Here is a 19,024-nt window from a genome sequence, read left to right as displayed (position 1 = left end):
CTGTTACAGTTTTTAGCTCAATAAATCCCAGCTTCCTTATTTTGTCATCCTAGGAATTTTGCTGCAATGACTCATCAGATTTATTTTGTGCATCCGTATCCTGCCTCTGTCTCTAAGGGCATATTATCAAATTCTCCAAACTAATTCAGAGTGTCCGGTGACTTCTTGGATAAGTGGCAACTCAGTGAGACTTTTAATCATTCCCGTTAACTGTACTGTAAAACAAACAAGTTGTATCCTAATTTTCTGCCTGGAGGTTAGCATTGTCATATTACTCATATGTACATATTTTTTTCTGTGGATGTCTATATTTTCAATGTTCACTAGATACTTTTCCCCCAATTTTTCAGTCCTTGAGGACTAATTGTCTTTTTAAATAAAAAGAAGCAAAATATCCTTCAGAGCTAGTGCTCCAGCCCCATGACAGCAGAACTTGCCCATCTTTTTTTTTTTTTTTTCCCACTAATGGGAATGAGTTATACGGTGTGGTCTTATAGGCCTCTACCCACATATCCCAGTGCTAAAACATGAGATCTCTCACTCAAACAGAAATACAGTTTCATTTATTGTTTTTATTCATATAAATTTGTTCAACAAACATTTGTTGAGCAACTAGAATACACAACAGACTGACCCACATGCTATAAAGAGGATACAATGATCAATAGGACATGGCCGCTATCTTCAAGAAACTTCTGGTTCTTCCAGGCATGAAGTGGGTATTAGTATAAGCTAAGTGTACAAACACAAGATAGAATATAAGAACAATAAAGACATTGGGATCCCTGGGTGGCGCAGCGGTTTGGCACCTGCCTTTGGCCCAGGGCGCGATCCTGGAGACCCAGGATCGAATCCCACATCGGGCTCCCGGTGCATGGAGCCTGCTTCTCCCTCTGCCTGTGTCTCTGCCTCTCTCTCTCTCTCTGTGTGACTATCATAAATAAATAAAAAATTAAAAAAAAAAAGAACAATAAAGACAATGTTTTAGAGCAGGGCAAATTATAAATGGTGGTTAGATCAGGGAAGAATTCAGGAAGATGTAGCAGTAGAGCTATGGAATTTAATAGAAAGCATCTCACCAGCAGACATAAGAACAGAAATAGTCTAGTTAGAGGTAACAGCACTCAGAGTGGTATGGAAGCAGGAAAAACACATGACAGGTTTGGAGAAAGGTAAGTGATTCAGTCTGATGGATCATAAATCTTGCTGCATTCGTCTCTGAGGACTTGAAGCTGGCTCCAGCACTGTGCTGATTCTAACTCAGCCTGCTTCCTTAGCATCTGCTCCTTTAGTAAAGAACTTTTCATGCGCTCATGTTCACTAGTGTCCAGAGCTCCCAGGGTTCGGACGTAAAGAACAACAATGTCACTGTGCTTGGCTTTCTTGTTGCACTGGGGACATTTTTGTGCCCGTCCCTTTAGCCACTTAGAAATGCACTTATACCCAAAGAGGTACCCACGGTACAATATTGAAATGTGATGATCCCTAGCATTGGTCATGTGCTCCAAAAATATTGTGCAAGTGTCCCCTTCTTCATCATCCATAGGAACAGAAGGTAGAAGGGGGTTCATCTTCTAGGGAGACTGTTTGGGGAAGGTCTCTCCTCCACTGATACATGTAACTTCTTGCTGTGCTGAGGTACCTCCTACTTGCTTTTCTAAAACAGCAGCTCTAGTTTCCTCTGCCTGGGCAACAACTTCTTCAAACTCTGTGGAGCTATCACTCTCAGAACTAGAACTACTCGAGACCCGCAAGTCCTCAGACAGGATTTCAGGTCTCTGAATCACAGGAGGTGGTTGGCAAATGAGGCTTGGTCTGGCTCACTTGAAAGTAGGCGTCTATTGGTGGTGCTCTTGACCTGGCACTGTCTGTCCTCTGCTACCCTGCAGTTCTTGACCTGCGTGAAGCAGATCCCCTCATCCTACTCGATCTCATTGTTCCCACGTTGCAGTCTGATGAAGGTCTCAGGAATTCCAGCATGCCATGAAGTCTCTGAAGCCCACTGATGAAACTGTTCATTGAATCCAATGAAGACACTCGGTCAGGGTGGTTAACATGAGATCGCTGCCTATGCTCCTCCGAAGCTCCTGGATTAATGTTCTCCACATGATCTTCTCCCCACAGCTCCCCTTCCTCTGTCAGGCCAAAAGACGCGTGTGGAGCAGGCTGGAGCAGGTGCAGTCCCACCTGGCTGCTGGCCCCTTCATCAGGAGCAGGCTGGAGCAGGGGTGGTCCCACTTGGCTGCTGACCACTTCAGCAGGAACAGGCTGTTTTGCAACATGATGCTCTAATTGCATATGAAGATTATATTCCATTGCTTCGCGAGCCATCACTAGCATTGGGAGGACACTGTGGGGCTTGGAAAATTGCCGCACTGGCAGCAGTTTCTTTGAAAGAACTACTATATCCCTCATTTTAAAATATATTCCAATATTATCTCTGATTTTTAAAAAATCTTTAAAAATAAAAACAAAAAATCTTAATAAACTAAAAATGGAAAATAATTCAATAATATTATAAATGCCAATACCATATTTAACAGCAAAACATTAGAGCATTATTTTCTAAATGCACTCATATTAGCATACCCATTCTATAGTATGTTAATAGGTTTATGATAATAAAAGGTTTCATAGTTAAATAAGTTTGAGAAATGCTGGGTTAAAGTTTCTCTTTTAATGCAGGACTTCTCAGAACTTTTAATATGTTACTATTCACTGGGACTCTCTAAGAGAAATAAGTAATATGGTCGTACCACAAATCTATTTGAGCATAGAAAATTTTTCTAAAACACCTTCAGCAAGCAGGGCTCTGAGGACTATGCCTTGGCAAACACTGACACAATTTCCAGCAGATACAAGTCAGTTTTACTAACCTTCTGTCAGCAGTTACTCTTGTCTAACTCACCACAGACAGGTATCATGTTAGTAATATGGTTAGATGTCATTCTGCATTAGATTCAGCTGGAAATGTCTGTCTAAATTCAGATTCATAGGCTCTACTTTCATTTAGCAGATATAACTTGAGTTTCAAGAATCTACATTTTACCAAGCATCAAGTGAGTTTTCTGATGTTGGTATCTATAGCTTATACTGTGAGAGGAACCATATTACAAAGCTTAGGTCAATTATTAAAGAAGAAAAGACAAATTAACTATATAATTTTGAAGCTACAGGTTTAATGACTCTGTGTTTTGTGTTGGTCTTAACCCATCAATAATTAATGTTGTGGTTGGACTGGCCTTTGTGTTTCTTATTATGATTGCAAGATGTCCTTAGCAACAACCATCAAGAAACTTAGAAAAAATAAAAGTTTATTACTTGCAAGACTGGAAAATTACACAGCATATCTGGGGCCACAGAACAAGGTCACAATTAGGGGAAGAGCACATTGGGTTGGAGGTTTTGCTTTTACTGAGTTTGAGATTGGGGGCCAAGGGTTTTGCAGGCTCAACTCTTTATAGGCAGATTTAAAACATAAGATTGGAAATTTAAAACACAGAAAGAGAAAAAGCAAGTGGTTCACATGGTGTTATTAAAATCAATGAAGAGATAAAACAAAGCAAATTAAGTTTGGGGGTAATGTGAGGAGGTGGCCTATTTATCTAGTCATGTGGATGGCAATGCACTTGCATTACAAAATAAAAAACAAAACAAAACACAAAAGCAAAAACAACTGTCGTCTTAACACTGCACCCTGATATCACATGTTGAAACTGAGACATTATGAAAGTTTATTGACAAAAGGGCATTTAGGTATGGATAAAGACTCTACATTCACTTGACTTATATATTAGTCATCTTTAATACTCATGTGCCAAGGATGGACTCGCTGATTCACTATCACCTTAGAATAGTTTTGTAATCTGCACTTTAGATTATGTGACATATGACTGAAAGCAATAAAGTTACCCTTTCTCCATTGAACTTCAACTTGGCACTTTCAGCAATGACTGTAGTTCTCTACACATAGCATAGTATTTTGTGCTTCATGCCTTTCCCCATGTTATTCCCCTAGTCTAAAATGTCCTTTACCCTGTTTCATCCCCTGGCTAATTTGTTGTATGATTATGTGTGGGTGGTTTGGAATGGGCATAACTTATTTATGTAGCTAAATGGACTATGATTGAGGCTGATAAAGTATGTATGGGTGTGTAGTTGATGGGACAGGAATAGTATTTTTTAGTCTGAAACAGGTTACTAAAGAGCCTAAAATTCCAAGGCAGGTTCTGAAGGACTCAGGTGATCCAAGAAGCTACAGATATACAGCAATTAGGAAAGGGATTAGTATGAGGAAGAGAAGCCGTTGAAGTTATACTCAGTTTCCAAGATACTCTTTTTCACCTCTATGAATTTTCCTTATCGTTGAATATGATTTGCTTGTTTATTGGTAAGAATTTCATTCCTTTTTGATTAATTTTTCACACCTACATGGATCTGTCTCAGGAGTAGCACTTTACTGTGCATGAATAATGGTTACTGGTTACTGACTAAATGGGATAGTTCTTTCTACCAAGTAGACACACATCTTCAGATTTCAACCAAAGCACTTATTTTTAAACATTCTGAAAATAAAAACAAATAGATTTTTCTCAGTCATTTCAATTATCACTACTTCTTTTCAATCTTCAGCTAAAGAAAGCAACATATCTTGCCATCTCCCTTATTCACATTTGGTGCTACAATTTTTGTCAAGATGCCAAATATCTGCAAGGATAGGCATATATTGATACATGGATTGTGGTCATAGTGTTTGATAATGGAAAAGAATTCTATTTAAGTTTTTATTGAGATGTTAGATTTTATTCCCTTCTAGTATGAGACCTCTTCCACAGCAAAGAAAGAAAAGAAAAGAAGAAAAGAAAAGAAAAGAAAAGAAAAGAAAAGAAAAAAAGAAAAGAAGAAAAGAAAAAAGAAAAGAAAAGATATTGCATTTAGTTATGATTCATAGATGTCAGGATTTAAGTGTTTTAAGGTTTTGGGGGAGTGGAAGATGTAGTAGAAACAGGAAGCCAGGCTGCCATAAACACTCACATAGCAAATAATTGACTATAGACATGAGGGAACCTACAGAGAACATCAGAAAATACTATTGTATTTGAAATGTATTAACATCAGTATCGTAAAGAAAAACAAAAACAAAAATACATTAATATTGTGAACAGCTGGATGGCTGGATGTTTGATAATGAAGCAAGTCATTTTAATTTGATCTAAGCTTCAGCTTGTAATTGAATTTATAAGAACATGGAAAAATTAACAAGAACCTTCTGGCAATTCAAAAACAATATTTTGGCTCAGAGTCTAAGCTTCTCTCTAAATTTGGGAAATTTAAATCTGGATAAAGATGGAACAAAGAAAAACCATGCTGCAATACTAAGGATAGCAGATCTATGCCTCTGATTTTAAATAGATGCAAATGGTCATTGTCAGAAAAGTTACTATTCCTTTGGACATAATCATATCTTACAGTGACTAACAAGTCAGCTCTAATTATATATAGTTGGTTGAATCAGCTACATGATTTTTTTCCTTTGTGAAAAACCAACATTATCATGTCGAATCACTTTTCAAGGACCTTCAAAGTGGAGCAGTCTGCTGAGGTCAGAGATGAATCTTCTTTGTTAATGGACCCCAAAAGAACTTCGCAAGAAACTTTTTTTTTTTTATAATGGGACTTCGTGTCTTTTGACTAGGGCTAGAGAAGACTTATGTGTTCAAAATTGCGCTTCGTACAAGAAATATAAAATGTCATTAGTTTTCTTTTCCTGAAAAGGGTGCCCTGAGCAATCATATTTGTATCCCAGTAACCTCAATGTATAAGCTAACCTGTCACTGTATTGCATCCTCAGATGAAATGCTTTATCATCTTCCCAGTCATTCAGTAGAAAAATGCAAGGAGGAAGACATGAATGATATTCTGGAGAAGAGGGGGGATCAAAGATGAAGTATAGTTTTTTTTCTCCCTGAAAAGGTGTTGGAAATCTTATGTTTCTCTTTTTTTTCTTACAGAAAAGACATATTCAGTCATTTTCACCCAGTTCCCAAATCACATCAAGGTGAAAATATACTTTTTTAAAAAAACTGATGGGCCAGATTTTCTCAAGGAAAAAAGTCAGCTCAACAGTCATTTACTTCAAATTTTCCCTAATTATCTTTATCTCAGTTGATTTCTCCCTTTACTTGCATTCTTTAGCATCTTATATACAATTTGAATGCATTATCAGACTTTAAAAAAATGTTCTTTTGCATGTGTTTATTTTAGAACTCATTTTAAATAATAAGCTTGTGTAGGGCAGCTATTCTATTATATGTTTTGCATCTTCTATAGTGTCTAGAAAACTGCCATGTATACTATAGGTGCTTAATAGAAATGATTAAAATAACATGTCCACAAATGTCCCTCGAAAGCCTCTATATTGGCAAAGAGTACTTTCAAGACTATTTAGTGTCAAATAAAAGGTGTGAAGTCCTTTGTGTTATTTTTCCTTGGTAGAGATGTTATATAGGAGCTCTGTGACTTTACAATTCGGTATTGTTTATTGTATAAGTCATAGGTTGAAATTGATAGATTGATACATGGAGATAAGAATTCCTTTTATAAAAAAAAACTTTTAAAATGTATCAATGAAAGTTTCAAACCTTAGGAATATTACATCGAGATTGTGATCAAACTAGCTCCAGATTTTTTTTATTATTAGTGATGATGTCTGCTGATGTAAGTGAAGAGCTACCACAATTGCTTTGGTTAATAGTGGTTGGTAGTACAGAGTAGAGGAAAATACAGAAATATACAGCTGCTATGTAAGCCCTGAATAAAAAAATTTGGAAGATACATTCAGCTTCTGATTATCCATCTATGGATAATTTACACCCAACAATATATTTTAAATTTTATCACTGGCTAGCTTCTCATTACCCAGTCCCTCACTCTTTTCCTCTATAAATTATTTTGCAGTCTTTGGAAACTTCCACTTACTTGGATAGGTAGATTCAACAAAATGTAACCAGTTAGGTAAATTTATGGAGGAAAAAACTGCATGGAATGAGAAACAAAAAACATAGTTATAATATAGTAGATGCCACATTATGCAAATGTGTTAACGTGCTCATGCAGAAATGCTTTAGGGATTGTGAAAGTTCCTCTCACACATAGGTTGTTTATTTATTTTTTAAAGAATTATTTATTTATGAGAGAGAGAGAGAGGCAGAGAAATAGGCATAGGGAGGAGCAGGCTCCCCACAGGGAGCCCGATGTGGGACTCAATCCAGGATCCCAGGATCACACCCTGAGCCAAAGGCAGACGCTCAACTGCTGAGCCACCCAAGCATCCCAACATAGGTTTTTTAATAAACATTTGCATCAGTCTCCAGTAATGAATTGAGTGAACTAATTGGTAATCCTTTGTGAAGAATATTGAATGCAGTTCACTGTTACTATAGATGTTGGCCAAACAGAATTTAGATCCCATGTGACATTGTATATTTTCAATATATTTAGTCAGTTGCCAAACAATGTGTGGAAAAGAAGTCTTTAGAATTAATGTGACAATACTAAAAGATTGAAAATTCCTAAAAGTGTGTGGATATATCTCTCTTCTGGACCCAGTATGGAATTCACTCAAAGTAAACGGAAAGATAACCCCATGTGTATTTGGATGAATGGGTAAGTGATACTGACTCTAACCCCCTCCCTAATGCATTCATTAATCATTTCTACAGTATAATATTAATGGAATATCCTTAAATCATGGACATTATCCTACTAAAAATTTCTTAAGAGCTATACAATTTACAATTGTGCCTTTTTAGACCAATTTTTTTCTTGCATCTTTGAACTCTTTTTGTATATTTGTCTTATCTATTTACAAGCACTTAAAGGAATGAGAACATAGCTCTCTTATCTTTTCTACTCCCCAAGGGCTATGCAATGTGGTATATACATACTATGTACTTGATAAATGTTGTTTGTGTGAAGGAATAACATGATGAATCTATTTTTTATTTTTATTTTTATTTTCGTTAGATGGTTTGTCTTCTTCAATTTTTTTTATTTTACTATATTCTTTATTCTATTAATTTTTTTTATCTTTTATTGGAGTTCAATTTGCCAACATATAGCATAACACCCAGGGCTCATCCCACCAAGTGCCCCCCTCAGTGCCCATCACCCAGTCACCCCAACCCTGCACCCACCTCCCCTTCCACTACCCCTGATTCATTTCCCAGAGTAAGGTGTCCTTCATACTTTGTCACCCTCACTGATTTTCACTCATTTACTCTGCTTTCCCTTTATTCCCTTCCATTAATTTTTATATTCCCCAAATGAATGAGACCATATAATGTTTGTCATTCTCCGATTGACTTATTTCACTCGGCATAATACCCTCCAGTTCCATCCACGTCGAAGCAAATGGTGGGTATTTGTCGTATCTAATGGCTGAGTAATATTCCATTGTATACATAGACCACATCTTCTCTATCCATTCCTCTTTTAATAGACACCGAGGCTCCTTCCACAGTTTGGCTATTGTGGACATTGTTGCTATAAGCAGGTGTCCCGGCGTTTCACTGCATCTGTACCTTTGGGGTAAATCTTCAGAGTGAATTGCTGGGTCTTACAGCAAATCTATCTTTAACTCTTTCATGAACCTCCACACAGTTTTCAAGAGTGGCTGGACAAGTTCACATTACCACCAACAGTGCAAGAGGGTTCCCCTTTCTCCACATCCTCTCCAACATTTGTTGTTTCCTGTCTTGTTAATTTTCCCCATTCTCACTGGTGTGAGGTGGTATCCCATTGTGTTTTTGATTTGTATTTCCCTGATGGCCAGTGATCCGGAGCATTTCCTCATGTGCTTGTTGGCCATGTGTATGTCTTCTTCGGTGACATTTCTGTTCATATATTTTGCCCATTTTTATGATTGGATTGTTTGTTTCTTTGCTATTGAGTTTAATAAGTTATTTATAGATCTTGGATACTAGCCCTTTATCTGATACATCATTTGCAAATATCTTCTCCCATTCTGTAGGCTGTCTTTTAGTTTTGTTGACTGTTTCTTTTGCTGTGCAGAAGCTTTTTATCTTGATTACGTCAAAATAATTCATTTTTGCTTTTGTTTCCCTTGCCTTCAGGGATGTATCTTGAAAGGAGTTTCTGTGGCCAAGTTCAAAAAGGGTGTTGCCTGTGTTCTTCTCTAGGATTTTGATGGAATTTTGTCTCACATTAAGATTTTTCATCCATTTTGAGTTTATCTTTGTGTATGGTGCAAGAGAGTTGCCCAGTTTCATTCTTCTGCATATGGATGTCCAATTTTCCCAGCACCATTTATTGAAGAGACTGTCTTTCTTCCAATGGATAGTCTTTCCTCCTTTGTCGAATATTAGTTGACCATAAAGTTGAGGGCCCACTTCTGGATTCTCTATTCTGTTCCATTGATCTTTGTGTCTGTTTTTGTGCCAGTAGCACACTGTCTTGATGACCACAGCTTTGTAGTAGAACCTGAAATCTGGCTTTGTGATACCCCCAGCTATGGTTTTCTTTTTTAATATTCCCCTGCCTATTCAGGGTCTTTTCTGATTCCACACAAATCTTAAGATAATTTGTTCCAACTCTCTGAAGAAAGTCCATGGTATTTTGATAGGGATTGCATTAAACGTGTAAATTGCCCTTACCCCTGCTTTTGAATAATTTAGGCCCAGTAGAGAATTACTTACCTTCACTGCAGGACACAACTCCTGTTATTCAAATATATCTTGCTGCCTGGTCCAGGCATTCTAAAATAAAATGAATCTGTGTCAATACTACTTTGACTCATTTCTTTTAACTTTGGAGCTGCAGTTACCCTCGCAAACTATCTCTTTTCCCTGATGCTAGTGTCACATATCATATTGAAACTGAACACTCACTCAAAGGAAAAGAAAACATAGTTTTTATTTTGAAAGAAACCAGTTATTAACTGAACATTTATTCTTAAATGGCTTATTAGTGTTCAGACTGCAAAAGTGTCATCTACTCTGAACAGTACCACACAATCTAACAGTTAAAGATGTCATTGCTGGGGCACCTGGGTGGCTCAGTGTTTGAGCATCTGCCTTTGGCCTAGGTCATGACCCTGGGGTCCTGGGATTGAGTCCTGTATCGGGCTCCCTGTGGGGAGCCTGCTTCTCCCTCTGCCTGTGTCTCTGCCTCTCTCTGTGAGTCTCTCATGAATAAATAAATAAAATCTTTAATAAAAAGTTTTCGGGATCCCTGGGTGGCGCAGCGGTTTAGCGCCTGCCTTTGGCCCAGGGTGCGATCTTGGACACCCAGGATCGAATCCCACGTTGGGCTCCCGGTGCATGGAGCCTGCTTCTCCCTCTGCCTGTGTCTCTGCCTCTCTCTCTCTCTCTTTGTGTGACTATCACAAAAAAAAAAAAAAAAAGTTTTCATTGCTGCACACAGAGGATATGGAAAATTTTAGCCTGCCAAACCCCCAGAGACACTTAGGGAAGAAATTAATTGTGAAAATACACATCTTAAGGAAAACACCTCAAGGTGTTTTCAATGACCAAATTAGCTTTATACATCTTTGGGGGTTGTCATTTGCAACATGTTTTAGATCACAAAGATACCAAAGCAGTAGTTCATCCTTTTCACCAGACTTCTATTAAGGGATGTAAAATCCCATAAGACAGCCTCTTGTTGAGGTTCTTGCTATTGTAGTAACTTCCTAACCAGCCTACCCTCCTCCTACATTGCCAGCACTCCAATCCATGCTCTCTGCCGCTGCTAGACTGACCTTTGTGAACTACAGCTTTGATCTTTTCATTAGTGTATAGATACTTCTTCTCTACCTTTGCTTTGGTGAATTAGAAACCCAGGGCTGTGACCCCATTCTTAATAATTGTGCTGGATCTTCTCTATCCATATTTGTGCGCTAACTCCTCCTGATATTATTTGACCATTTTATTATTGTTTTAGCCTTTCATCTTAGTCTCTTTATATATTTTTATCCTATTACATTGTATGTATTGTTGCTTGCCTCAAATTCTTTTTGGAACATGGAAAGGTGAAAATAAACAGATTCGTAATATGTCAAATCCTTCTCCTTCTCAGAAGCTTTCAATGCCTCCATATTTTATACTAAATACATTCTGAACTTCTTAGTCTAGCTGATGCTCCCCATGTGTCCTCAACCCACTTTTGCAGTTTTATTGTCCACTATCCAAGGATATCCACTAGTCGTGTCCAGGACTTGCAGAAACTTATCGTGCAGCATTGAGATCAGATTTCACAGCACCCCAGGTGCTCCCAAGCATGTTTCCCAAACTGCCTGCCCTCCAGCCAGAGCCAGCACAAGTACCATTTCCAGAAGACCTTCATGGTGTCTCAGACTGGAAACTGCCAAATCATGACATACTGGGACGCTCTGAGTTGCCTGGTGATGTCACGGCATTCCCCTGAGGTCTCCTTCCTGCCAGGCTTTGACGTTAAGATGTTGAGTACTGTCAACATGAAAAGCAGTCAGTACATTCCCATGCATGGCAAACAGATCCGAGGACTGGCTTTCAGCAGTGGGTCCAAAGGCTTACTGCTCTCGGCTTCCCTAGACAGCACTGTGAATCTAACCAGCCTGGAGACAAATACAGTGGTCCAGATGTATAATGCAGGACGTCCTCTCTGGAGTTGCTGCTGGTGTCTTGATGAAAGTAATCACATCTGTGCCAAACTGGTCAATGGTTCAATTCTGCTATTCTGTTTCTACCTTTGAAACATGAGCTGTCATATCCAGGAGTTAGTACCCCCCGAAAGCCAGATGCTTGCTGGTGTCCCTATCAAACACATCCCAGAGCTGTCCCATCTGCATTTCCATATGATAGGGTGTTGGCTGGAACTTTGGAGAACACTTCCTTCTGGGAGCTAAAACTGAGCTTTTCTCATTGGCCTCATGTGCTGCCCATGGAGCCAGGGGGCTACGTAGACTTTCAGACAGAGAGCAGCACCCAGCATTGTCTTGTGACCTACAGGCCTGATAAAAATCACAACACTTTACGAAGTGTGCTGATGGAGATGTCCTACAAGCTGGATGATGTTGGAGAGCCAGTCTGTACCTGTCATCCTGTACAAATGTTCCTTGGGGGACCCACTTGCAAACTACTGACAAAAGGTGCCATTTTCCAGAAGCCAAAGAATGATGGCAGCATCCTGGTGTGTACTGGTGATGAAACATAAAATTCTGCCCTGCTGTGGGATGCTGGCAGTGGCTCGTTGCTTCAGGAACTGTGGGCCAACCAGTCTGTCTTGGACATCTGCCCATTTGAGGTGAACTACAGTAGCTACTTGGCTACCTTAAGAGAATATGGTCTACATCTATAGGTGGGATGACTGTGTATGGAACGTATCAGGCTTGCTGCTGGTTTACATCAGATGTTGTTTGCTAGCAGCTAGCAGCCCTGAGCAAGATGTTGGCTTATTGCCTATGGTCTAGAACTTCTGGGATCATGGTTCCTTTGGGTTGATGTAACTCTAAGACTCCAGGTCACTGAAATACTACAGATTGTGTAATTGCAGTGTCCATCGAAAGAGTAAGTGACAGGTACTCTCATTTACATTATTCATGTCTTGGGTTAAAATCCTTCATGAATCTATAGTGAATCTATAGTGAATCTCTATTTCTGATCAGACATTCCTCTGGACCTCTTTTAACATATGAGTGTACACCAAGCATTTTCTGAAGGATGTGACATCTGCCTAAGTGGTCATGTCACTTCAGCTCTATGACTTGGGAATGAATGCTTATATCCCGGAAGGGACTAATGATCTTCATGTTGCTTAGACACAGTGTGGATGCAGAAGAGTCTTCAGTTGAAAATAAGGGGGCACTATACAACTTGGTGAAGAATTTGCTCTATTTCTGACCTTGTGTGTTGACAACCTTTTAGTAATTTTGTCTCAACCCCACAGAAGTGTGTGGTAGAGTACTTCTGGTCTGCATTATGGCAGCAACAGATCTACTCCAGGTATCTTCTAAGCACGACATCACCAAAGAATCAAGGGCTTTAAATGATACACTGGACCAGATGGGTTTCACAGACATATACAGAACATTCCATCTGAACGGAACTAAAAACACAGTCTTCTCAAGTGCACATGGAACTTTCTCCAGAATACCACAAACTGGGTAACAAATCAGGCCTCAAGTGATGCCAAAAGATTGGGATTGTCTCCTGAATATTTTCAGACCACAGGGCTTTGAAATGTGAACTCAATCACAAGAAGAAATTTGGAAGAAACTCAAACACGTGAAGGTTAAAGAGCATCCTGTTAAAATACAAATGGGTCAAACAGGAAATTAGAGAAGAATTCAAAAGATTCATGGAAACTAGTGAAAATGAAGATACAAGTGTTCAAAATCTTTGGGATACAGCAAAAGCAGTCCTAAGATGGAAAAACATCACAAGACAAGTATCCCTCAAAAAATTGGAAAGAATTTAAATACAAAAGTTAACCTCGCACCTAAAGGAACTGGAGAGAGAATAGCAAATAAAATCTACACCAAGCAGAAGAAGAGAGATAATAAGGTTCAACCAGAACTCAATGAAATAGAGACCAAAAGAACTGTGGAACAGATTAACAAAACCTAGAATTGGTTCTTTGAAAGAATTAATAAGATAGATAAACCATTAGCCAGCCTTATTAAAAAGAAGAGAAAAAAGACTCAAATTAATAAAATCAAGAATGAAAGAGGAGAGATCACATTCAATAACAAGGAAATAAAAATGATTTTAAAAACCTATTATTGGTGTATTTATGATACACCAATAAATTAGGCAATCTAGAAAAAATGGATGTATTACTGGAAACTCAAAATTACCAAAACTAGAACAGGAAGAAATAGAAAACCTGAGCAGGTCAATAACCAGGGAGGAAATTGAAGCAGTCATCAAAAACCTCCAAAGACACAAAAGTACAGGGCCAGATGGCTTCCCAGGGGAATTCTATCAAACGTTTAAAGAAGAAACCATACCTATTCTACTAAAGCTGTTCGGAAGGATAGAAAGGGATGGAATACTTCCAAACTCATTTTATGAGGCCTACATCACCGTAATTCCAAAGCCAGACAAAGACCCCACCAAAAAGGAGAATTACAGACCAATATCCCTGGTGAACACAGATGCAAATATTCTCAATAACATACTAGCCAATAGGATCTAACAATACATTAAGATTATTCACCATGACCAAATGGGATTTATCCCCAGGATGCAAGGCTGGTTCAAGACTCATAAAGCAATCAATGTGATAGATCATATCAACAAGAGAAAAAACAAGAACCCTATCATCCTCTCAATAGATGCAGAGAAGGCATTTGACAAAATACAGCATCCATTCCTGATCAAAAGTCTTCAGAGTGTAAGGATAGAGGGAACATTCTTCAGCATCTAAAAAGCCATCTACAAAAAGCCCACAGCAAATATCTTTCTCAATGGGAAAACACTGGGAACCTTTCCTCTAAGATTAGGAATGAGACAGGGATATTCACTCCCACCACTGCTATTCAACATAGTACTAGAAGTCCTAGCCTCAGCAATCAGGCAACAAAAAGAAATAAAAGGCATTCAAATGGGCAAAAAAGAAATCAAACTCTCCCTCTTTGCAGATGACATGATACTGTGCATAGAAAACCCAAAAGACTCCACTCCAAGATTGCTAGAACTCATAGAGCAATTCGGCAATGTGGCAGGATACAAAACCAATGCCCAGAAATCAGTGGCACTTATATCCACTAGCACTGAGACCGATGAAAGAGAAATTGAGGAGTCAATCCCGTTTATAATTGCACGCAAAAGCATAAGATATCTAGGAATAAATCTAACCAAAGAGGTAAAGGATCCATATCCTAAAAACTATAGAACACTTCTGAAAGAAATTGAGGAAGACACGAAAAGATGGAAAAATATTCCATGCTCATGGATTGGCAGAATTAATATTGTGAAAATGTCAATGTTACCCAGGGCAATTTACACGTTTAATGCAATGCCTATCAAAAAACCATGGACTTTCTTCAGAGAGTTGGAACAAATCATCTTAAAATTTGTGTGGAATCAGAAAAGACCCCGAATAGCCAGGGGAATATTGAAAAAGAAAAGCAGAGTTGGGGGCATCACAATGCCAAATTTCAAGTTGTGCTACAAAGCTGTGATCATCAAGACAGTGTGGTAGTGGCACAAAAACCAACATATAGATCAATGGAACAGAATAGAGAATCCAGTTGTGGACCCTCAACTTTATGCTCAATTAATATTCGACAAAGGAGGAAAGAATATCCACTGGAAAAAGGGTAGTCTCCTCAATAAACGGTGCTGGTAAAATTGGACATCCACATGCAAAAGAATGAAACTAGACCACTCCCTTTCACCATACACAAAGATAAACTCAAAATGGATGAAAGATCTAAATGTGAGACAAGATTCCATCAAAATCCTAGAGGAGAACACAGGCATTACCCTTTTGAACTTGGCCACAGCACTTCTTGCAAGTTATGTCTGTGTAGGTAAGGGAAACAAAAGCAAAAATGAACTATGGGACTTAATCAGGATATAAAGCTTCTTCACAGGAAAAGAAACAGTCCACAAAACTAAAAGGCAACCTACAGAATGGGAGAAGATATTTGCAAATGACCTATCAGATAAAGGGCTAGTATCCAACATCTATAAATAACTTATGAAACTCAACAGCAAAGAAACAAACAATCCAATAATGAAATGGGCAAAACAAGTGAACAGAAACTTTACCAAAGAAGACATACACATGGCTAAGAAGTACATGAGAAAATACTCTGCATCACTTGCCATCAGGGAAATACAAATCAAAACCACAGTGAGATACCACCTCACACTAGTGCCAGTGAGAATGGTGAAAATTAACAAGACAGGAAACAACAAATGTTAGAGTGGATGTGAAGAAAGGGGAACCCTCCTGCACTGTTGGTGGGAATGTGAACTGGTACAGCCAGTCTGGAAAACTGTGTGGAGGTTCTTCAAAGAGTTAAAGATAGAGCTACCCCTGACCTAGCATTTGCACTACTGGGGATTTCCCCAAATATTAGATGCAGTGAAAAACCAAGACACCTGCACCCCAACGTTTATAGCAGCAATGTCCACAATAGCCAAACCGTGGAAGGAGCCTCAGTATCTATCGAAAGGTGAATGGATAATGAAGATGCGACACACACACACACACACACACACACACACACACAATGGGATATTACTCAGCCATTAGAAATGATGAATACACACCATTTGCTTCAACTTGGATGGAACTGGAGGTTATTATGCCGAGTGAAGTAAGTCAATTGGAAAAGGACAATTATATGGTTTCACTCATACAGGGAATATAAGAAATAGTTAAAGTGATTATAGGGGAAGGGAGAGAAAATGAGTGGGAAATATCAGGGTGACAGGACATGAGAGACTCCTAACTCTGAGAAACGAACAAAGGGTAGTGGAAGGGGAGGTGCACAGGGGGATGGAGTGACTGGGTGATGGACACTGAGTGGGGCACCTGACAGGATGAGCGCTGAGTGTTATACTATATGTTGGCAAATCGAACTCCAATAAAAAAGTATACAAAAAAAAATACAAAAAGTAGGGATATAACATTTATATAACTTATATATTTACAATTCATATGGTTCATGAAAACAAAAAGAAAACATTGAGATTCCATGTTTTTTCAATAAATTGTTCAATGAATTAATGTGCTATAATATATGATCTAAATAACTTTATAATAAGAAATCACCAACAAAACTTAGTTGACAAACAGAATCATAAGACAGAGTAAAGTATAGCTCAGTTCTCCTGTTAGAATGTTAAAATTTTTTGTTTGATAACCAAGTGAAAAATAATTGGACATAATAGATCAATGTGACTTACACAGCAACCATTAGCAGTTACAGCTCAGATTCTGTTTTCAACGATTTCCTCATCAATGTGACATTCTACTTCTTTCTACGTCACAAGTGATGTAGTCTCCATTATTTGGCATTGGATTCACTGCACTGTGGATTTATTTGTGAGATTCTGAGCACATCTTTGTCACCTCAAACTAGACTGTTAAGCTGGCCCCTGATCCTGGGCTATTGGAAAGACACTAAAATATCTGAGTCTGACTGCTCAAATTTTACCCAAGTAGCATTCCTTCTACCTATTTACAAATTGCCGCCAAGAAAACACACTTTAATCTTTATAGAGATAATGTTTCCAGAAAGTAGCATTTACTATATTTATGTATCAATTCATTTGACCTTACTGATACCTCTTTTACCTGTTTCTCCAACATAAAATCCTTATTACCTTAGAAATCTCTAACTTTCTTTTAGAATTTTAAATAAAATCAAGCCCATATATGAAAGTAAAGACATGGAATCTTTTTAAAGCTGAGAATAAGTATGATGCAAGCAGTAATAATACAAGGCAGAAATCATTTGCTTTAAAGACTGTATCAAATATTATAGGATGTCCCATTGTGAAAAGCAGTCTATTGCAGAATTAGCAATCAAGGCTTTATGCCAACCTCCTGTTAAAACTTGTTTGGAACCTTAGCATGAGAAAGCCTGCAGCAACTTAAACTACTGTGGTTCACCTGAAATACATTTATAGTTACAAAAAACACAGCAAAACATCTACAAAGGAAAGATAGCACTAGAGATTTAGAAGGGCAAGTTAGTAAAGCTTCCCAGAATTATCTCAGGCCTGTCAGGGAATGTTAAAAAAGAGGTTTCCCCAACAGCTGCCAGAGACAGAACTGGAGATGCCACAAGTTAAAGGAAGCAAACACAGGGTGGAAGGACCCAAGGGATTTCTATGTTGTAGGCTCAGAGTGAGGAAATGTAGATAGGCACTAACCTCTGAAGTAGAGAAATATAAAAAGAAATTGAATGGGTTAAGCCTTGTATGATCAACACAGTCTGTACACAAACAAGGAGATATATTCCATAATATGCAAAGTACTCATTACAGTGATTGCCAAAGAGTGTTTCTTAGCTGCTACTTTAGATAGGATAAAACTAAATTTACACATGTGTTAATACATTAGGAGCTTAATCAGAAACACTCAAAAATGCATTTGCAAAAGAAAATAGTATATTTGAGTGCTTGCTTTGGCAGTGTATATACTAAAATTGTAATGATACAGAGAGATTAGCATGGCCCCTGCGCAAGGATGACACACAAATTTGTGAAGTACTTAATTAAAAGAAAAGAAAAAAATAGAATATATGAGTCAAAAAAAGGCAGCATGGAAAGTTCCAAATAATTATACTCTTAAAGATTGCAAGCATTTGAGTCAAGTTCATGATAAATTCAGAAGTAATATTCAGAAATTTAAAAAGATATCAACTATTATCAATGGGTTATTTTTGCCTCAATTTATACTAGCCAAGTAACTCATCCTCTTTCATTTCTCTTTCTTATATTCTTCTAAGTCATTCATAGGCCAAATATATGTTAAATGGAAATTCACTAGAGATTTATGTTAAGAAACTTCACAATAAAATGTAGATCGATGTTGATTATATCTCTATCATAGTGTTCATAGTAACTTTAGACATGCTGTAGAAATAATGTACAGAATATTCGATGCATTTATTCTATGAGGAGTTATAAATCTAAGATTGCACCAGATAGCTATCACTCTTCTAATGTATTACAAGACACTGTCTTCTCACAAAGAGATGGAAAAATATTCCATGCTCATGGATTGGAAGAATTAATATTGTGAAAATCTCAATGTTACCCAGGACAATTTACACGTTTAATGCAATCCCGATCAAAATACCATGGACTTTCTTCAGAAAGTTAGAAGAAATATTTTTTAAGATTTGTGTGGAATCAGAAAAGACCCCGAATAGCCAGGGGAATTTTAAAAAAGAAAACCATACCTGTGGGCATCACAATACCAGATTTCAGGTTGTACTACAAAGCTGTAGTCATCAAGACAGTGTGGTACTGGCACAAAAACAGACACATAGATCAAG

The 19,024-nt window shown here is 38.0% G+C and overlaps 1 non-coding gene and 2 pseudogenes across 1 annotated transcript; 2 read left to right on the top strand and 1 right to left on the bottom strand.

Annotated features, from left to right (window-relative positions):
* Window positions 1-1,181: 1,181 nt before the first annotated feature.
* Window positions 1,182-2,331, bottom strand: LOC144308870 (E3 ubiquitin-protein ligase RFWD3 pseudogene; annotated as a pseudogene).
* A 5,278-nt stretch (window positions 2,332-7,609) lies between these two features.
* On the top strand, window positions 7,610-12,469 carry LOC144308869 (E3 ubiquitin-protein ligase RFWD3 pseudogene; annotated as a pseudogene).
* A 5,672-nt stretch (window positions 12,470-18,141) lies between these two features.
* On the top strand, window positions 18,142-18,245 carry LOC144309253 (U6 spliceosomal RNA). The gene has a single exon (XR_013375312.1). It is a non-coding gene; the product is annotated as a U6 spliceosomal RNA (small nuclear RNA).
* The last annotated feature ends 779 nt before the right edge of the window (window positions 18,246-19,024 follow it).

This window comes from Canis aureus, chromosome X (genome assembly GCF_053574225.1).
Source record: "Canis aureus isolate CA01 chromosome X, VMU_Caureus_v.1.0, whole genome shotgun sequence".
Lineage (NCBI taxonomy): Eukaryota > Metazoa > Chordata > Mammalia > Carnivora > Canidae > Canis > Canis aureus.
Note: the sequence above shows the minus strand (reverse complement) of the source record. Positions and strands in the feature narration are given on the sequence as shown.